At 38.3% G+C, this 23,084-nt stretch overlaps 1 long non-coding RNA gene across 1 annotated transcript; it reads right to left on the bottom strand.

The window, feature by feature from the left end:
* Positions 1 to 3,166: 3,166 nt before the first annotated feature.
* LOC128626837 (uncharacterized) lies at positions 3,167 to 10,738 on the bottom strand. Its single transcript, XR_008390924.1, has 3 exons — positions 10,676 to 10,738; positions 5,121 to 5,207; positions 3,167 to 3,332 (listed from the first exon to the last, which is right to left on the bottom strand). It is a non-coding gene; the product is annotated as an uncharacterized LOC128626837 (long non-coding RNA).
* Between the last annotated feature and the right edge of the window lie 12,346 nt (positions 10,739 to 23,084).

Raw genomic sequence — 23,084 nt, 5'->3', positions numbered from 1 at the left:
ATAAACATACAGAGCGACACGCATCCCAAAGAAGCAGATGCAGGCACAGAAGAGCAGTATCACAAAATACAAAATCATGGTGAATCAGGATTTTAACTGGTTTTTAAATTTTATTATTCAATTACAGTTTATATTCAACATTATTTTATATTAGTTGTAGGTGTACAGCATAGTGGTTAGACAATCATATACTTTACAAAGTGTTCCCCAATACTTCCAGTACCCACCTGGCACCACACATGGTTATTACAATATTATTGACTATATCCCCTATGCTGTACTTTACATCTTTGTGACTGTTTTATAACTACCAATTTGTGCTTCTTAATAATCCCTTTATCTTTGCCATTCAAACCCCCAAACCCTCTCCCCTCCAGCAACCACGTCTGTTCTCTGTACCTATGAGAGTAGTTTTTTGCTTGTTTGTTTTGCTCTTTAAATTCTACCTATAAGTTAAATCAAATGGCATTTGTCTTTCTCTGAGGGGCTTATTTCACTTAGCACAATAACCATAGGTCCATCCATGCTGCCGCAAGTGGGAAAATCTCATTCCTTTCTATGATAGAGTGTGTTCCATTCTATGTATGTACCGCATCTTCTTTATCCATTCACCTCTTGATGGGTACCTGAGTTACATCCCTATCTTAGCTATTCTAAATAACTCACTCTGCAATGTGTATATATTCTTTCAAATTAGAGTTTGGGGGTTCTTTGAATAAATCCCCAGAAGAGGGTCATAAGGCATTTCCATTATTGACTTTTTGAGGACTTCCCATACTGTTTTGTGTAGTAGCTGCACCAGCAAAGCAGGAAAGTCCCCTTTTCTCCACACCCTCATCAGCACTTGTAGTTTGTGGATTTATTGATGACAAGTGTGAGGTGATATCTCATTGTGGTTTTAATTTGCACTTCCCTGGTGATTAGTGATGTTATTTTTTCATAGGCCTACTGGACATCTGTATGTTCTCTCGGGAGAAAAGTCTATTTGGGTCCTCTGTCCATTTTTAAATCAGATTTTGTCATTTTGGTGTTAAATTTCATGAGTTACTTATGTATTTTGGATATTGACCTCATTGGTTGTATCAATATTAAATAATTTCTTTCATTCAGTAGGCTCTTTTCATTTTTTAATATTTATTGAATTTATTTGGGTGACATTGGTTAATAAAATTATATAGGCTCCAGGTGTAAAAATCTATAGTACAATATATCATCTGTATATTGTATTGTGCGTTCACGTCACTAAGCTTGTCTTTTCATTTTGTTGATGGTTTCCTTCACTGTGCAAAAACTTTTTTGTTTGATGTGGTCCTATTTGCTTATTTTTCCTTCTGTTTCCTTTGCTGGAGGAGATATATCAGAAAAAAACAGTGCTAAGAAAAATGTCTGAATTTAAATTAAGAACAAACTGACAGTAACTAGAGGGGAGGTGGGAGGGGATAATGGGGGGCGGGAGAAGGGTCATCAAGGAACATGTATAAAGGACTCATGGACAAAACCGAAATGGGGTAGGATCAAGGGTGGAAAGTGAGGATGGCTGTGGTGGGGGGGTGGATGGAGAAAACTGTACTTGAACAACAATGGAAAATGTGAAAAAAGAAATAAAATTCAGATAGCTAATAAAAAAAAGAAAAATGTCTGACATTTTATTGTCTATGTTTTCTTCTAGGAGTTTTATGGCTTCAAGTCTTACATTTTAAGTCCATTTTGTCAACAGTTTTATCACAATTTAGACAATGAAGAAAGTTTTCCAGACTATTTCAATTTCTCATTCAACACAGAAGTCCCTCACATAACTGCTCTGATGGGTAGCACCAGAGACTTTTCCTTAACATTTCTACAGATAGGAGTTGCTTTTATTTCAAAACAGCCTATTCTGTGTTTCCAATCCAGATTATATATCCTTTCCTTTACCTCTCCTCCCCTTATCCTTCCTCCTCCTCCTTCTCTGACTCCTTTTTCTCTTCCTCTTTCTTTCTTCCTTCCACCAACAATCCTATCCTTCCAACTAGAGATATCCCCTTGGATGCATTATGACTCAACATGACAAAGACATTGCACTTTGTTAAGAGAGGCAAACTGCAAGAAAGACCAACAGGTGTACTTTATAGGAAAGATGAGGGATAATTATGAACTGCAGGAAAGACCAACAGGTGTTCTTGGTAGGTAAAGACGAAGGAGAATTATGCACAGGAACTTACATGAAAAGAAAACCTGATGTGGGAGAGGAGATATAAAAAATTAGTTTCACTTGATAGTAAAGAAGCACTATTGATGAGGGGCCATAAGCTTTGGGTAGAAAAGAAAATCGGTGGTAATTCCTTCCATATGCATCTATCTCCATGAAACCACATTTCACCCTAAAATAGGAGAGGAGCATGGCACTTACATCAGAAAACATTGTAGAAGTTAAGGTAGAGGAACTGAGCAAAAACAAAAAAGGACTCATGGACATGGACAACAGTGTACTAATTGCGGGGGGAAGAAGGGTATGAGGGGGTTAAATTGTAATGGAAAATGCAATGAAAATTTAAAGAAAAAAGAAAGGAAACAGTGTCATTTGGACAGAAGCTTTTAGAATGTTCAGATGACTTTGCTGTGTGAACACCTTGGGTGGAGACAGGAAAGGCTCACCTGTGGTTCTGGGTTAAGTCATTTTTTAGACACATGGGGACCATGAGCTTTTTTCCCCCCTTGTAAAAGTGACTACACGTGTTGCTTTAGTAGAATGAGACATCATAACTCATTCCCCTAGGATTTCACCTGGAAGTAAGAAACTTGAGGTCCGAATTTACTAAAAGCAACTGAGTTTACAGTAATATTGTAATAACTATGTATGTATGGTACCTGGCGGGTGCTAGATTTGAAGAAAATAATTTCTTAAATAATATGGATGTCTAGCCACTGTGCTACATACCTGAAAATAATATGAAATGTCAACTGTAATTGCAAAATGCCAAATGTCATTTAATAGTATTAAATGTCAATTTTAATTGCAAAATAAATAAATATATAAATATGATTGTGTGGAAGAAGCTATAAGTTAAACAATAAATTTCTGGCAACACAACTTTTCTGAGAGTCAAGATTTTTATTCTCTTTATTTTCAGTATAAACATGGACAACCAGGGTCTCAAAGCCCTTTTCTATCTGGGTCATGATGTCACAAGTGATTGTTTACAGCCTCAGCCACTCTCAAACTGACGGCCCAGGGGTACAAGCCTCAGAATTCCTGGGCTCCCTTTCTATTCTCACAAATAGTGAGGCATCTTTTCCCATTTCCTCTTCCTTCCCTCCCAAAACTTCTCTCCGTGGTGACTCAAGGGAACAGCCTGAAATAAGAAGAAAATTGTTTGATTATACCTGTGATGTAGCAGAATGACAAAATCCATTTTACACAGCAGAAACAATGGAAGAGAGACAAATAGTAACAATTTCTGTACATTAACAATTTCTAAACACTCAGAACAATTCCATCAGAACAGGACTATGTGACTCTCGACTTACAGTCTTGGAAGTACTTGTCATAGAGATTACTATTTCCTAAGGAATGTGCAAGAAATGTTTTAAGCTCCAAAATATTTATTTTTCAGGACAGATCAATCTGTTATTTGTGACTTTGTCTTAATTCCCAAAGTATCTTTGCAAGAAAAAGATTCATGGACATGGACAACAGTGTGGTGATTGTAGTGGAAAGAGGAGTATAAGGGGGTAAATGGTAATAGAAAAATACAATGAAAATTTAAAAAATAAAAATAGTGTTATCTGTACAGAAGCTTTTAGAATATTCAGATGATTTCCTGTGTGAACACCTTTGATGGAGACAAGAAAGGCTCACCTGTGGTCTTGGGTTAAGTCATTTTTTAGGCACATGGGGACCATGAGCTTTTTTCCTCCCTTGAAAAAGTGACTACACGTGTTGCTTTAGTAGAATGAGACATCATAACTCATTCCCCTAGGAGTTCACCTGGAAGTAAGAAACTTGAGGTCCAAATTTACTAAAAGCAACTGAGTTTACAGTAATATTTTAATAACTATGTGTGGTGCCAAATGGGTGCTATATTTTTCAGGGAAATTACTCCTTAAATTACATGGATGTCTAGCCACTGTGTTGTACACTTAGGTTTGAAGGGCAAACAGGGGTCTTAAGAGTAGCAGCAGAGGTGAAGTGTAGCATGAATTGGGGAAGTGGAGACATATTTACAAGTGACTGAGAGTTGCAGTGACTTCATGTGAAATGTGGGGCAATTCACTTAACTTTTCCAACCACAATAATACATTATTCTCATGTTAAATTACATATTCTTATTTCTATAATGGCACTGCTGAGCTAGACATTCTGGTCGTTTGCAATAAACCACATACACTTTATTTTATGGGCCTCAAAGCAACACAATAACAACCTTTTGTAGAGCTGGCATTTTTCTTTTGTGCGAGGGAAACCTGGTCAGACCATCTATAGCTTATATTCACAGAGGTGAGGATGTTGTGGGCACAGAGAACCCAAGCACCCAGCATGTCCCCTCCTTATGATGTCAAAATGGAGCCACGGAATAACAAAAAGGAGGGCAGAGCAACCTAAACTAGAGAGGCAAGTCACCTCATGTACACAATCTGCAGGAATTATGGTCAACACATGGTCAGAATGTTCCCCAGAGGAATGGACTGTCGGTCTCCCCAGGATGTTTGCATGATGATCTCATCTCTACAAGGCCCTTCTAACATTTCAACAAGTGCCTAAAGAGTCACCTTATTTGTCACTATCAAGCATGAAAAACTGGTAGTTTAGTCATTGAGTCATTTGAGAGGGAACCTTGATTGGAAGAGAAACATCAACAGTGTAGATGCAACGAGAAACTTTTCCAGCTACAGGAGGCCCTAGATTATAACCCTCTGTTTGTTATGGAGTTAATGAGGACTCCACAAACTTCTGCTTGAAAAATGTTCTCCTTGGAAGTCTCCACAGTCTTAGGCCAAACAGAACAGCAGGAGGCTGCTGTCTCACTGAGATCAGATTTGAGTTTGAGGCTCTAAACTATTTTGCACATGGACCATCAGAGTAAATAAAACAGCCAGCTATGGTCATACAAACCCACAGGTAAAGGGCAAAGAGTACTCACCTGGCCTTCCCAGATGGTCCATTTGTACCTCATTTTCTTTATTCTTATGCACAGCATTACGCAGAAAATACCTGCATCTGCTCAAGACTAAGACAAAGCATACCGAGTCAGAGACAGTCATCTGGAAATGCCCTCATATATTTCCAGATTCTACAGGGTTCCTTTATCCTTATACCTGGGCATCATGTCAGCTCAGGCAGAGTCCCACACACTTCCTCATGCTCCATAGGTAAACCAGGAATGAACTTAACACAATTCTGACCTGTGCCTCCCAGGTATTTTTATCATATATCAGATTCTGATTTCTAAGACCACTTAGGCTTCAATCAAGACCTCAGCCCTGGCTGGTGTAGCTCAGTGGATTGAGCACGGGCCTGTGGACTAAAAGATCGTGGTTTGATTCCCAGTCAGGGCACATGCCTGGGTTGCAGGTCAGTTCCTAGCAGGGGCCAGTTCCCAGCAGGGAGCACACGAGAAGCAACCATACATTGATATTTCTCTCCCTCTCTCCTTCCCTTCCCTTCCCTTCCCTTCCCTTCCCTTCCCTTCCCTTCCCTTCTAAAGACAATTAGAAAAAAATTTTTTAAAAAGACCTCAGAGATTAGAAAAAAGAAGATATTGCTTTGATGTTCTCCACATAATAATGTATACTACTATCTCCTCCCTCCAGATACCCGCTCTCTCATTATAGGTTCCCTATTTCGTAAAGCCCACTATGGCACTTACATTTCTTTATATGTTGGTCTATCTCAAGTAAAAAGGGAGAGACCATGACAAAAAGAAAAAATACAAAGAGCATGGCAAACAGGGCAGAGGACCAAGGTACGCCATTTGGGAATAAACTGACCCCTGGTTCAACCTCCGCCATCGAGACCAAAGACAGAATGTGGAATTCTCTGCCCCAGCTCTTTTATCACCTAGGTGAGCAGAGTGATGAAGTCACAGCTTCAGGCACAATAGGAGTGATGATGGTCTGGGCTGGGATTGGCCAAGCCTCACTGCATGTATGTTATACAGAAGCAAGTAAACTCAGGGAGCTTCACTTCTACCAGAATTCAATGGGACCCAAAATACTAACCCAGCAGGCCAGACCAGAAAGAGGGCAGATTACTACACAGATATTTAGAGTGTGCCTCTATCTGCATCAGAATTATATCCATTCATCTAATGAAATAATGATTTCCCTAGAGTTCACAGCTCAAGAGCCAGTCTTATTAAACAAGATATCTAAGTTGAAGGACCAGAAAAGGACATATTTTCCTAAAGAAAGATTTCAGATCCTTTCCTAGAAGATTTGTAAAACTTTGTCTTTGGGTGCTTATTCATGTCAGAAATATGTATTGTGGATCATGCAATATTGTACCAGTCACAGGTATCAATGGGAAGGGAACAGTTTCTTCTCTAAGGTGGGGGTTATGTTGTCTTTTGAGTAAACAGACTGCAGGTAGTGAAGTTGCTCTGGATAACGCTATTGTCTGAATAACACCTTATTTTTAACCTACCACATGCCCATCTAACAATTTTCAAACAATCTAGATCAATAGATTCTCCCCCATTCACAAGACCACGTGACAGCAGAAGTTGTCTAATGCTCCAAGTCACTTTTGCTAGAGATTCCCAGCCCACTGCCACAGGAAACACTCTGTCCCTCCATCAATTCCTGGTCTGAACTCAACCTTCTCTTAGGTGACTGGAGCAGACCAATGACAAGATATGAATGCACGACCATGGTCTTTGTTAGTTCCCAGTATTTGTTGCATATCATCCCCAGCAGTACACTTTACTCCTCTCTCCTCCATGGAGAGGTCTCATTCCATATTTGGGTTCCCGGCATGGGAGAGAGGTGACAGCAGAAATGTGAAAAAGCCTTTCCTGTCCTCTTCAGTACATCTTTTCCTGTTTCTGTGCTCCAATCAGGTGCTGTAACCTCTCACCTGCAACCCTTTGCTCTTTTGAACCTGTTTTTTTTTTGTGTGGATCATTGTTCAAATTAATATTACTGGCAGAAAACAAACACTAGAAACTTCTATATTATCATCTTTCTCAGAGGTATAAACCACGCATTTTTTGTGTAGAAAATTCTTATACTTTCTTGAGTAGAAATTTAGGTTTCTGAAACTGGGCTACAAAATTTATGTTCTTTGGTATATATTATATATCTAGTATATCATTACATAGAAATTGTCTTTTTTATTTTTTTATTTTGGAAAAATTATAGCTTTACAGCAAGTCACACAGATGATATGTTTTGGTTGTTTACAGTTTTTGGCTATTACAGATAAAACTGGTATGAGCAATCGTATACAGATTTCTGTGTAGAGATAAGTTTTTATTTCTCAACCATGAATGTCCAAGAGTAGCTGGGTAATATGGTAAATGTATGTTTAATTTTTTTGGAATCACAAAACGAGCCTGTCATTTTAGATGACTGAGTTAATTCAGATATATTATCTAACTAAAGTGGAGAAATTATAATGAGAATTATAAAATCTTTTAAACTGGACAAAAATGTAAACATAAAATTTGTGGGAAGACTACATAAACTATGGAAGGAAATGTATATACATAATTACATTGTCTTACCTCACAATAAATTGGACCTAAAGAAAGTAAAAGCATGAAAAAGCTAATGGAGACAAAAGTAGTAAAACAGAAAACATACCTACAATAGAGTAAATCATTAAAGCCACCTAATGCTTAGTAAAGATTAAGGAAACTGCAAAGCCTCCAGCAAGACTGCTACAGGATACAAGTAAGCACCAATTGCTAATATCAGGAACGAAAGAAGTTACACGACTGCAAGTTTCACAGATGTAAAAATGATGAAGGTATAATAAACATTATACCAGTTTAGATAAAGTGGGCAATTCCTTTAAAAAATTACAAAAATTGTCACAGGAAGAATTAGAAGAGCTGAATTGTTTTATATGTACTTTATAAACATCCCCACGAAGTAAACTCCAGGCTCACATGGCTTCAGCAACTATTTATCATACGTATTTAAATGAGGAATAAAAGTACTTTTAAACAAACACTTGCATGGTGTAGAACCATGTTTTATGAAGCCATCATAACCTTGATACAAAGAGTGAGGAAAATTTTATGAGAAAAGCAAACCCTCCCGTAAACATAGCTGTAAAAGGCTAAGCAAAATATTCTCTCACTGAGTCCAGTAGTCCAGTAGTATTCATGAGGGTGATGTATCATGACCAAGTAAATCTTTATTCCAGGAATGCAAGGGTGATTTAACATTTGAAAATTCAATCAATGTCTCAACCTCTCAGTTTGACTGTGAGCCTAAAACTGCTCTATAAAATGAAATCTATTAAAAACAAATTCTTCAAAAAAACAAGCAAATTGAGACTCCAATGCTGTATGAAAGAGCATTCTCAAATGTTTGGCTTCTGGATCCCTTTACATGCTTAAAAATTATGAAGAAGAGCCCAAAAGCTTTATTAGAGTAGTTTATGTCTGTCAATATTGACATTAAAATGTTAAATTAAATGTTTAGATTAAATTTAAATAAACATGTAAACATGTATTTATGAATTAATCTAGAAATAATAGTAGTCTTAATTACATGTTTGCATAAATGGCATATTTTAATCAAAAAACTATACTTTCAAAACAAAAATTATGAAGTTATTGTTTTACATTTTCACAAATTTCTTTATTGTCAGGTCTAATAAAAGACAGCTAAATTCTTCTATCTTCTTCTCTATTCAGTCCTTTATGACGTCACACATCATGTACCCTCCCAAAAACTCCTTTGGACACTTATGCTGTAAAATAACATATTTCCAGTAGAATGAATATAAAAGGCCCCACAGTAGCATGCCTGTGGTGTAGAAATTTATAAACCACTTTAAAAATGGTTTGTTGAGTTCAACGAAATATGTACATTCTATAGCCCAGCAGTTCTTCTTCTGAGTATATTCCTAAGAAAAGTTTTCATCAATTTTGGGTAACATTTGGCTGATATAAATGTCTTTATATATGTTCTGGTAGGGAAAATCATTGTTTTGCTTCCCTATTACTTCTAACATCAGCTCTACTTAAAATAGCCAAAAACTAGAAATAATTCAATGTCTATTACAAATAGAACAAATAAATGAATTTCCATAGTCTTGCATAGGGTATTAGATGGCAATTTAAAAGAAATACTGACATGTAGCAACATACTGGAATCTGACAGATATAATATATTGTAAAAAAAGCCAGGCAAGGAAGGACTCTCACCACCTAAACCACTCAAAAATAGGCAGATCGAGTCTAGGATAATAAGAGGCCAACGTAGTGATAGGAGAGGCAGGCATGAGAGAGCCTTCAGTGCAGAAAATATTCTTTTTCTGCTATCTATATACCACTGCTGAGTTATACACTTCATATTGTGAAGTGTACTCTGTGTAAGTTTATAACTCTAACTCACTAAATAAGCCAAGACTTCTTCCTCCTATTTTCTGAGGTTTCTATTTTTTTTTGTACAAAACAGTAATTATTGCTTGAGAGTTTGATGAAACTTACCAATGAGACCATCTTGGCCTGTGTTTTAATTAGAAGACTGGTCTTTGATAACACTTCAAATTCCATTATACTCTTTCTTGAATTCAATTTTACTGTTTCTCCTTATGTTAACACCAATATTGTATATTTTTTGTAAAATTGTAGCTTATATAACGTATTTCCCTATGACTTAAGAATGCTAATTTTCTCTACATACAATTCCACATACAATGTTCTTGTTTCTTTTAAGATATTACTTTGTTTAATTACATGTTTGAACACACAACACACTATACAAATGATGTATTATAGACTTGCACACTTGAAACCTGTATAATATTATTAACCCATGTCACCCCAATAAATTTAATTTAAAAAAGGAAACACCATTACTGAGAACTTTAGAGTGAATCTGGTTCTTTCTGAGCAGAGCATATGCCCCTTTTACTGGATACTTGGTATTTTTGTTAATTCCTCTACAGTTTGTCTCAGTATAAACATTTTTCCTTATTACTCAAGTGACAATCTGCAAGTCCTCCCAAAACAAGATCATACATACTCTTTTGTAAATTGTGTGCAATTTCTACCTACTGATTCTTTAGCTCTTTCTTTTTCTCAACTTTTTCGTTTCTTACTTCAGGGATCCTAGCTAAGTTCAGGCCAGTGCTTTGCTTCTGTCTTCTATATTTCTTAGCATTGTATATTTTCCACATCTGTATCTTTTTGTCTTGTCTTCTTGAAAAATTATTCAAATTGATTTTCATCTCACCAATTTGTTCTTCATCTACATTTATACTCTTTGATTCTTAATTGTTTTCTTTAACTTCTCAGCTTGTAGCACTTTTGAGCTTGCCTCATATTAATCACAGACACAGTGAATAGCTTAGATTGTTCCTACAGATTTCTGTGGCTATAAAACATGCAATGAAATAAATTGTGGAAAATGCAAGATCAGAACTTTCCACCATTATCAGTTTTTCCCCTTTCAGCTCTCTCCCAGGGTGTTTGCTGCCCTTCACCAACCTCTGCCCAGCCCAGCACTCTCCACTCACCAGTTACATCTCGGTTTCAGTCTACTCAGGGAAGGATCTCACTCCGATATGGTTAATTCTTTAGATACTTCTTTCCCTTTTATCTCTATTATATCTCCAGAATTGATTTTGACAATGGCAGCCCCTGCTGGCTCACCATTTTGGCAAAAATATATTGTCATAAGATATAAAACAAAGTGCTCATTGAAGAAGAAATATTTTGAAAACATAATATAAATGTTTTCAAACTACATGTTTGAGCCAAACTACAAAATATTATCAATTAGTACACCAAATTCAAATTTCTAAAACTAATTATTCCTTTATTTCTATGACTGATCAACAGTGTGACTGCTATTTTAAAAAATTCTACACATAACTGCAGATCTTTTAGAGCAATCTAAGATGTATGAGGTACGCCACAAATTTCTACCAAGCAGAGATCAGCAAGGCCTCTGATGTTACTGGTAATCAGATATTACCAAAGATGCAGGATGTTTTTCTGTTCATCATTGCCCATTTGCAATTGTAACCATTATGATGTATAACAGGAAGAGAAATTTCTCTATATTAAAAAAATAATAACAGCAGATACATTTGCATTCAGGGAAAGGAAGTGGCTTGTGGGTAATAGTAATAAAGTTAATATTCTATGTGTCTATTTTATTTTAGCAGACCCGCCAGTGCCCAAAGATTATCCTTAGACTCATATTATTTACAGTAAGCTTACTATGCAGATAAGGTCCCGTGAGTACCTACTAACTAGTCTAATCTGTTTATATGCTGAAACTCTGTTATGTCCTTATATGCCATTCAACTGTCCCTGCTAAACCAAAGCACAAAGGTGAACCAAAATGCAAATAGGAACAATGAGCAAGTTCTGACTAGTGGGGTCAGATTGTGCACAAAATTACCTCAAATATGAGAATCAGGGAACCAAAAGATGGCAAGGCAGTGACTGCTAGATGAACCAACCTTTTCTCTGATTCCTGCCCATGAATCAAGCATGCGGTCTCAAGTGAACAAAATTCTTCTACTTTGTTTTAGTTGAAGGAAGCATTTTTTACTGACTTACTGTCCACTTACTTCCCTATACCTGAGGCAAGAAGGTCAATTTCAAGAGACCCAAGGGACGCATTTCAAAACTTGTGAAGAAGAGAAATTGGGAAAGGTCCGTGGAGAGAGGAAAGAGTATGTACAAAGTAATGGTGACAGCTGGGTTCAAATGGAAAGAGCAATTCCTTCGAACAGAAGGGTTGGAGAGAACAGTAGTGGAATATTAAAATTGGGCCACATTTGTTATTTACATTTTGTGCCAGGCTACATTCTTTCCTCATCCCCCTTTAACACTAAACTTCAGTAAATGTTGACTACATAAAATAAGCTTTTGATAGCAACGTTTTGGAAGAGTAAGAAGCAGCAAAATGTCCACACATTAAATGGTAAAATGGATCAGAGAGAAAATAAAATGCATAGAAACCAAAGAAAGAAAACAGAGGATTCAACATAAACACACTTTCAGAAAATGGTAGAAATATAATAACCCAAACACAGTCAAGAACCATCAAAAATACTAGGGACAGGGCACAGAACTAATGACTCACATCACTTTTATTTTTTTATTCAAAGAACTGAGAATTTAGACATGTTATATGTGGATGGTATATTTGTTCTCAGTAGATGTGTGAACTTTAATAATTTTCCCAGGAAGTCCTACAGGTTCGTGAGTCTGACCATATTCTGTATAATATGTGATCCTATGTATCCTAACACAGCAGTTCAGAAATAAAGGACCTCGTTTCCTTCCCCTTCCACTGATAGCCACACATTAGAATAGAATTTGGGGATAACTGTAGGTATTTTTTGCCTGTAAGTGTTTGCCACTTGACTTTCTGTACTCCTAGCTTGGATCTAGGGAGCTATTTAATTTCTTCACCATAAGGAAGCGACTCAGAGATAGTGAAATAGGGAGCAATTTTACAGAGCGTATATAACTGCTTATGAGAGAGCTATTTTCCAAGATGTTATGCACCAATATTTCCTACAATGCAGGTTGAAAAGACTATCTGCATTCACCATGGCCATACTGAGGGAACAACATGGTCCCACTCCTAAAGAGTGATCACTACCCCTGACCCCGACCCAGCCTCCAGCATTCCTATTACCCACCAAGAAACATGTTGTTTCTGGTGTTTTTCTATATTAGCCAAAGGAAGTGAGAATGAGGAACCAAAAATATTTTCCCAACTGAAACCTAACCATACTATGGGGTAATTTGAATTGATTTACATTTTAAAAGATCACTGTGCTTGAGGATATAAGACTATCTTCATTTTAATTAACTGTAAAGCACATATTATGTGCTACACACAGTAGTAACTCAACAATGATAAGATAGAATTGGGTATGGAAGTAAGTTGAGAACTAAGAATCTTCACAGCCAAAGCTACAGAGTTAACAGAAAATCATTCTGCTTCCAAGTGATTCTATACCTCCCTGTCCAATTATGCCTCTGAAAAGTGTTAAGATTTATTTTTATTAAGAAAATTCTGTCACATTTACATCTATCTCCATGAAATCAATTTCCATAATCTGTAGGAGAAGAAACTCAATTATGTAAGAAAGCATGATGTAAGTAGGACAGAACATTTCTAGAATATTCAAGTGTTTTCTTGGGAGCAGAGGTCACCTTGGGATCAGAGACACCTCAAACCTGGATCTGGACTCAGCATTTCCCCCAGTCTAACCACAGATCACTAGGGTTTCACCCAAGTGAAACAAATATATATTTGAGTTACAGTGGCTGAGGTATGAATACTATAAAAGCAGTCATGCTAAGTCTTTATGCAGTCAAAAGATGTTTCAATAACACAAATTGGTCTTAAAGGACCAAAGTATTTATTATTGGACAATGTGGATAGAAATGGAACACAAGTCAGCATTATCCAATCAGGACCTAGACTGATATTTTCTTATCCTCCAGTATGGACCCAAAATGTAACAGGACTTTAACACAGGTATATTTGTTCAGAAGACATTCCACTGTCTCCAAGTTCAGCATCCTAACTTCCAACCTCATCATCTTCTTTCAGGAGTTTCTCCTTTCCGAGATCTTCTTTCCTTAAGAAATGTGAAAACCAACTGCAATAACAAAATCAGGGCCTGGTTGTAACTGGGAGCCTAAACAGAGCCATTGGAGGCATCAGAATCATGGGCAAGGTGAAAACAACATTCCTAGGCCCCAGATGAGATCATATCTGCACAACATAAAACATCAGGAAAAGCATTTTTAATACAAACTGTTGTTTTCAGACCATTGCCTAAGAAATATTTATAATAGAGACTGAAGACCTCTGTGAATAGCTATTTTTCAGTCTGCACAAACAGCAGGGACATGAAATTGGAGGAAGAAATAATTGTGAACATCCTACCTTTCCCAATATGATTGGGCTAAATCACAGGAATTTGGTGATGAGAGGGTACAATTTCATTACCTTTTATTTCATGAGGACACTTAAAGACCAGATCCTGAGTTCCCAGATGTTCACAAGGATAATTCTGGCCTTTTCTGAAAGCCCTTTAATGGATATAGCAACTTCAGAGTCTACTGTTTTTCTCTTCCTAAGGGACTGATCACCCTCACATGGAGTATGACAGCAGTAGTTTTATTTGGCTTTCCAGCTCCAAAATTCTGTGGAGCAAGGCCAGCTTCATGGACATGAAAGCTCTGCAATAGTGCAGGACCTTATGCGGTTGCCACGTCCCAAGTCTTAATAATTTTTGAACACAGAATCCCCCATTTTCATTTTACATTGGGCCTTCAAAATTATGAGACTAATCCCACCATGGGTCTTAAGGAAATATGGAGTAATTCTCACCCTTTACATCATACCCAATGAAAACATACACTTATTAAACTAACTTAGATATATTAGTAACAACAGGGTATCAAAATATAACCTAATATCAATTTTAACTATATTTCTCAATCTGCCACACCTTAAAATAACCCAAACATCTTTTGATAATATGTGATTATTGTGATTGGGAAAATAAGGTCTCAACATCAAAAGTCTATGTGTGGTTGTAACTATCATGAAGTCTAGTTACCCCCATTCTCCCTAAAGATAACTACTAATAACAGAAATGACTGGGGAAAGTAATTGGTGTAATTAAGAAATATGGGACCACTCTAAAATTGTCTTTGCAGAAAGGATTGATAAGTAAGGACTCAAAGGCATCTCTCCAGGAAATAGGATATTGAACTTCTCTTTCACTGGTCTCTGAGGGACTCTTCTCTGGGCTACACAATTTGTGGAGCTTAGTACAAAATAAAATGCAGAGTCTCTTCTTCAAAAACTATCAATAAGTTCAAGGTGTGACAGGAGAGCAAGAAAGCAAGTGTGAGGTTGGGTGCCCCTTAGAGTGGTGGCTTGTTGCAATGGCAGGGGTCTCATTCTCCTGAAGGTGGTCCTGAGCATGTTCATCTCATTCATTTCCCGTAAATTAACTTCAGGGTGAATTTCAGACACAGAAAACCCTTCATATTTGCATTTGCATTCTAGATAACCTGCCTTCTCTAATAGCAATATCTTTCTCTGATAGAAAGCATGTAGGTAGAGTGGACCTACCCCTATAATGAGGAAAAGATTGTCCTGGATCTAACTGATTTTTTGTGTGTGACCTTGAGAAAATTGCACATTATCTACTTTCAGTTACTTATGAAGTAGTATTTGACTATATAATTCCTATGATCCCTTCAAGGACTGAATTCCAGAGTCTATAATTAAAGGCATTCTGGATAATTGGTAGATACAGCAGCTTCAAAATTTTATAATATTATCACCATAAAACACAAAAATCTTCATAATATTGCAATATATTTCAGTAAATGATATTTCTCAGTCATCACCCACCCTAAAGTTTTACAATTTTCAGAGGAAGGAATTAAGATATACAAATTGCCAGGTATAAAAACAGTCATGGGGATATAAAGTACATAGGGAATATATTCAATAATATTATAATAAGTATGTATTATAAGATGGGTATCAGATGGGTACTATTGGTCTGAAGTTGCAATTTCCCAAAGCTCTACCCCCTTCATTATCTTCTCCATGCAAGACTTGACCTCATGCCCATTCCCAAGAGCAGATTGGCCTGCCTTGCTGGGACATGTCTATGTCCAAAACCAACTTTGTCTTTACACTCATTGGCACACAGTGGCAGCTTAACCACAGAATCATCTGACAAGAAAGAAGCATTCTAAGAATAGACATGAAAAGAGAAATCTGCACTTGAGAAAACTTAGATAAGCCTTCAGAACAGAATTGCAGACTTGAAATATTTGCTTTCTAGAGAGAAGACTTGGTATTTCCTGGAGAGTCAGAGAGATATGCTGACATGTATGATTCTGAGATGGGACACAGGATGTCATGTGCAGATGTTATGCCCGCAAATGCTACAAATCACCCCAGATGATAGCTTATAGTCAAGAAAACATGCAAGTGAGGGTGAGGGACATCCACCCATCTCCAGCTGTTTCTCCTCCTGTGTCATGGTCATCATCAATGTCCTCACATGCAGCCTCACAGAGATATGTACATGGAGGCAATACAGATACAAAGGTTCTGAATCAGAAACTCAATATCCAGAGATGCCTTTATGTAGAACAACCTTTGAAGTCTTTGGGAGCTGCTCTCAACTCATCAGAACCCCTACCCCTTCAAGAATATACCCAGAACTTCTGACCCAGTCCTGCCCCACACCTGGTGCTGAAGTTCCTGCTCCCTTACATGATACCATCTTTCCTTGCCTTTCCTGATCCAAGTCATTGAGGCTTAGAGTCCACAGAAGTACAGGTAACATTTTCCAGAAATGTAATAAAGGCAAGATCCAAATTCTGCATCCCATATCACAATAGCCCACTTCTCATCCACTGCCCACAAGATCTCCTCATCCCCACCTCTTTTTTAAAGAGTACTTTGATACTTTCTTTTCTTTCTGCACTGCTGAACTGACAGGCAAATGAGAAAGAGGAACAGGCAGGGTCCCAAGATAAATCTGAAGATAGCTGTCACACATAAGATCCCAGTGCCAGGAATTGAGCCTAAATGGGTTCATGAAGAAAACATACCCTCTGGATAGGAAAGGGCACAGGGGAATCATGTCCCTTACAACCACCTGTTGCTGCTCAGGATGGTGAAGTTACAACTTCAGGCAGAGTGGACAGTTTTGAGTGTCCACTGATAAATCCTGTCCCCTGTCCTTTGCAGACCTCAGCCCCATCCTATAATACCCCAAAATTTACATAACAGAATTCTGAGGAGTATCAGGAAGTTTCACAACTGCCACAGACTGGAGTTTCAGAAGCATCATAACCAGCCCCCTTCCCAGGGACAGAGCTCATCCACATCAGAACAGGGAAAAGGCTCAGAGGACTGCTATTCAGGATGAGAATATTCCCAAAGGGAACAGCACCCATGTGCATGGCAACTTTTTCTCTTTCCCCAGCTTTTCTGCCCCAGCTCAACCCAGGAGAAGAAAAGAATCCGAGGAAGGACACTTTACCCTTTTCCAAAGGACCAAGGGTACCTCAGGGCACATCAGGTCCTGCCCGAAATGTGAGCACCACAAAGAATCATGGACTATCACTTCTGTCACATGAGGAAGAAGGAAGGGAACACTGTATCTGTTTTAAAATGTAAGCAAATGTTCCCCATTCTCTGGACACCAAAGAAAAACAAAATTGTCAAACCATCACCAGGACATGGACACTGTCTATAGTCTTAGAAAGCTCTAGGTCTGCCTCCTCCAAAAGGGCCTGGAGAACTCCATCATCAGGCCATAGGCTCACCTAGTGTAATAACACAGTTCATGGAAGACTTTTTGAAAGAACATTTTTGCATTCTTACCTTGTTTCCCATTACTGCCGTAACAAATTGCCACCGACTGGGTGACTCGAAAGAGAAATTTATCTCTCACATCTCTGGAGGATAGAAGTCCAAAATCAAGGTGTCAGCAGAGCCATGCTCTTTCTGTAGGTTTCAGGGGAGAATCTTCCCTTACCTCTTCTTAGCTTCTGGTGCTTGCTGGCAATCCATGTTCGTTAGCTTAGAAACATGTCGCTCTAGTCTCTGCCTCCATCAACACATATCATTTTCATATTGAGACATATCATATCAATGAGACAACACTGGGTGTCTCATGTTCACATAGTGTTCTCTCTGTGTTTGTGTCTAAATGTCCCTTTTCTTATAAAAACTGTAAACATTGGATTAGTGACCACTCTAATCCAGCAAAATCTCACCTTTACATCATTAAATCTAAAAAGACCATTTCTCCAAATAAGGTCACATTCTGAAGTAGTGGGTGGACATGAATTTTGGAGGGGCACTATTTAACTCAGAAAGTACCTCATCTTCCAAGCTGTAAAAACTGATTCTCCTTTACAGAGTTTCAATCCAAAGCCTTGACCTGTCCACATACCAGAGCACCTCAGGCCAGGATCCTCTTCACCCCTGTAGTTTCTCACAGTGACTAAAAGTACTGGTCTGTGGAAAAACTCCCTGCCCCCACACAACACTTCGACCAGCCAGATGCCCTCACTTCCCAGGCAAAACACTAATCCCCCAGGCAGCCAGGGCAGAGACATGCACATTGTGATGGAAAGCAGAAAAGAGAGAAACCACACCTTCAGGTAGTCACAAATTTGTATGAGGACATCCTGGAAAGCATAATGAGTTGTATAATCAAAACAAACTGTGTTCCATCTTTTTTTGGATTACCAATAGAACTGGTACTAGGTGTTTGTGACAGTAGTGACCCACACTTCTGGGTGCCACATCGCTCATTAGAGTTATAGAAATTTGGAGTAGTAAACTCTGAGCTGAACCCTCCAGTGCTTCCTATATTGCGCCAAAATAAGGACCACAAACTAACATTTTAAGTAGTCACTGTTAGAGTGGTTGTCTATTTAACACAAACTGTTACAAGTTTAGTTTCCGACATAAAGATTTGAGAATAGAAAGTTTATTGAGAAATACTCTCTTCAGGGACTAAAAAAAAAAGGCAGACTGGAGAGAGGGACAAGTTGAACCATAAAAGCAGCCCCATGACTTAAGGAGGTATCTGTTACTTCAAATGAAAAAGCAGCAAATGTGGAAAAAACTTCCAGTTAAGATAGATGTGTAGATAGAAGTCCTTTGCTTCCGTGCACAACCATAGAAAGAATCCCAACTAGATCCCAAAACAAAAAAACACCCAGAACTATCAGAAAACTCAGCTGTCTGGAAGTCCAATGATCAAGGATGTAAGAAGCCACACACATTCACCCGGATGGGTGGAGGGGCAGAGTCACGGAGACAATGAGAGGTGGTGTGGCATGAAGAAGCAGTGGTGGTGGTGGAACAGCCAGTCCCACATTCACGTATAGTGGATAAAAATCAGGAGGGATATCTGGGGAGTGAGGGATCCCAGTCCAGGCCAGTATGCAGAGCCCAGGGTTCCAGCACTGGGAAGATAAACTCCATTACCTCTGGTTATAAAAAACCAGCTGAGTTTGGAGCAGTGAAAGAAAGTTCTGGATTTTCATTGCTCAAAAGGCCTGCACAGACTTAGAACAAACATAAACCCATCCACTCTGGGTTTCATCACCAGGGCAGCAGGTGGAAGGGCACCAGTGGCACATGGGAACTGGGTGAAGTAAGTGGAAACAGGATGATTGTTGGGCAAACCTTTAGAAGCCAAGCAATAGCACTGTCCCCGTCTTTGAGCCCTCCCCCCTCACAGAGCCACAGTCTTGAAGTGGGTTACTCTGCCTTGGCAATTACCTAAGGCTCCGCCCCACACAATTTACATGTGCCTTATCTACATAGGCCATGCTACTAAGACAGGGAGTAAAAGAAGCTCTACCTAATACACAGAAACAAACACAAAAAGGCTGCAAAAGACATATGGCCCAAATGAAAGAACAGAACAAAACTCCAGTAAAAGATCTAAGCAACATGGAGATAGCCAACCTAACAGATGCAGAGTTCAAAACACTGGTGATCAGGATGCTCAGAGAACTCACTGAGTACAGCAAAAACATAAAGGCAGAAATGGAGGTTATACTAGATGAAATAAAGAAAAATCCACAGGGAACCAACAGTAAAGGGAAGAAAACCAGGATTCAAATCAACAATTTGGAACATAAGAGAAAAATAAACATCCAACCAGAAGAGAAAGAAGAAAACAGAATTCAAAAAAATAAGGATAGGCTTAGGAACATCTGGGACATTTCCAAACATGCCAACATACAGATCATAGGGATGCCAGAAGGAGAAGAAGAAGAGCAAGAAATTGAAAACATATTTGAAAAAATAATGAAAGAAAACTTCCCTAATTTGGGGAAAGATATAAACATACAAGTCCAGGAAACATAGTCCCAAACAAGTTAGACCCAAAGAGGACCACACCAAGACACATCATAATTAAAATTCAAAACGTTAAAGAAAGAGAGAATCATAAAAGCAGCAAGAGAAAAGTAGGTAATTACTTACAAAGGAGTTCCCATAAGACTATCAGCTTATTTCTTTAAAAAAAATCTTGCAAGCAAGAAAGGACTGGCAAGAAGTATTCAAAGTGATGAAAAGCAAGGACCTACAACCTAGATTACTCTATCCAAGAAGCTATCATTTAGAATGGAAGGGCAGATAAAGTGCTTCCCAGACAAGGTAAAGCTAAAGGAGTTCATCATCATCATGCCATTATTAAATAAAATGTTAGAGGGACTTATTTAAGAAAAAGAAGATCAGCCCTGGCTGGTGTAGCTCAGTGGATTGAGTGCGGGCCTGCAAACCACACGATCGAGGTTCAATTCCCAGTCAGGGCACATTCGTGGGTTACAGGCCAGTTCCCAGCAGGGGCCAGTTCCCAGCAAAAGGTGCGCCAGAAGCAACCATACATTGATGTTTCTCTCCCTCTCTCCTTCCCTTCCCCTCTAAAGATAAATAAATAAATAATCTTGAAAAAGAAGATCAAAACCATGAACATTAAAAGCCACCAATTCACAACTATCAACAACTGAATCTTAAAAACAAAACAAACTAAGCAAACAACCAGATAGGAACAGAATCATAGGTATATTGGAGGGTTATCAACCAGGAGGGGGAAGGGTGAGAATGAAGGAAGTGGTGCAGGGATTAAGAAGCATAACTGGTGTGGCAAACTCTGGCCCGAGGAGTATGCGTGTTGTGGCTGAAGACAAAAACAAATGCACACAGACTACAATAGTCCTGCGGAGACGGTACAGGTACTCTCTTAAGATGAGAGTCCTACAGCCACTTCTCTCAAGGGGAGAGTGCCCCCACCCTAGACAAGCTTTTGTCGTTTTTCTTGGGTCTTACATCAAAGAAGGATTTATTACCTATTACCTATAATGTTATTGTCTACATATTAGGTACAATCAAGGCAATGAAAATAACAAACGCAGAAGGGAAAGGTGGCGAGCTGATTATGCTCCATCCTTGGGACATAGCATAATTCACACAGGCTTTGGAAATTACCTTGAAGATAGGCAATAAACATCTACTGTTTCAGACCATGGTGAGACAGTTTTAGCAAGAGCAAGTAATAACAGTTTGGATGAAATTTCTAGGCCTGATTCCCACAAGAAAACCTGGTTTGAGGGTCTGGCTTCTTCCCACCACTTTGCTCCTGTTGGCTTTCCATACAGAGCTGAGTCACATTTGCCAGACTAAAACAAACCAGTTCCCTACAAACTGGTAGGAACAAAATTGATAGAGAGATGTTAAGAATAAGATAGGAAATGAAGATGCCAAAGAACTTACGTTCACAACCCATGGCCATGAACTAAGAAGGCAATTGCTTGAGGCAAGAAGGGTACCAGGTAGAGAGGGTGACAAAGGGAGAAAAATGGGACACCTATAACAGCATAATAAATAACATATACTTTGAAAAGGCAGAAGTGATTTTTTAAAAAGCAAAAGTAGAAATGTAATAAACAATAAACATGAAAAATCAAGGACATGTCATTAGCAAAAGATAACAATAATTCTTCAATACCCATGCTCAAAGATATGAAGTTTTGCCATCTAGTTGATAAACAATCTAACTGAAGAATTCAATAAATGAAATGAAAAAGAGAGCATCTGCAACGGTGCTCTGCCAATGAGACAAAAAAAAATGACCCACAAGCCAGGAATTTTGAAATATCAAGTCAAAGGAGAACAAACATTAAAGAATTTATAAAATGAAAAAGCTTATGTGATGTATAAGACTCCATCAAAAGAACACATAATGGTATAGTTCGGATTCCAGAAGGAGAATAAGAAGGCGGCAGAAATTTTACTTTAAAAATTAAAAAGCAAAAATTCCCCAAACCTGAGAAGATATTTGGACATCAAAGTTCACAGAGCTAATAGATCCCCTTGTTACCTCAGTGAAAAAAAAAAGAACATCTTCAAAATATAAGATAATAAGACTGTCAAAACCAAATATAAAGAAAACACTAAAAGTAGTCAGAAAGGGCCCTGGCTGGTGTAGCTCAGTGGATTGAGCACAGGCCTGCAAACCAAACAATCGTGGTTTGATTCCCAGTCAAGGCACATGCCTGGGTTGCAGGCCAGTTCCCAGCAGGGGACACACGAGAGGCAATCATACATTGATATTTCTCTCCCTCTCTCCTTCCCTTCCCCTCTAAAGATAAATAAATAAAGTCTTTTTTAAAAAAAGAGAGAGAGATTTTATTTTAAAAAACAGTAGTCAGGAAGAAAAAGGATTGAACATGCATGGAACCCTCTGAAGGCCAGGAGAGAGTGGAATGATATATCCAAATGGTTGAAAGAAAGTTTCCTTTTGCAACAACATGGATGGAACTGGAAAGCATTATGCTGAGTGAAATAGGCCAGGTGCTGAAAGACAAATACCATATGATCTCACCTTTAACAGGAAGCTAAACAACAAAACAAACAAGCAAGCAGAAAAAAAAAACAAAGACACTGAAGTAGAGAACAAGGGGATAGTGACCAGAGGGGAGAAGGAAGGGAAGTTAAGGGGAAAAAGGGGGAGGGATTTGGAGGAACAAATAGGAAGGACACAGGGATGAGAACTAAGGGAGTTGGAAATGGGAAGGAGGTGGGGAGCAAGGGGCGGGGGAGGCTGGGATGGGAAAAATAGACAAAAAACTGTACTTGAAAAATAACTAAATAAAATTTAAAAAAAAAGAAAGTTTCCAACCAAGATTACAGAAAAATTACCCTTCGCACATGAAGGAAAATAAAGTATTCCCCAGGAAAACAAAGCTGAGGACGTTCATTGCCACTAAACCTGCCTTGAAAGAAGTCCTGAAAGGAATTCTTTAAGTTAAAATGAAAAAAAAATGCTAATCAGCAACATGAAAACATATGACAAAATATAACAAACTGGG

This window comes from Artibeus jamaicensis, unplaced genomic scaffold (genome assembly GCF_021234435.1).
Source record: "Artibeus jamaicensis isolate MK-2021 breed Jamaican fruit bat unplaced genomic scaffold, CSHL_Jam_final contig_233, whole genome shotgun sequence".
NCBI lineage: Eukaryota > Metazoa > Chordata > Mammalia > Chiroptera > Phyllostomidae > Artibeus > Artibeus jamaicensis.
The sequence above is the reverse complement of the archived record's forward strand: the minus strand, read 5'-3'. Positions and strand labels throughout refer to the sequence as shown.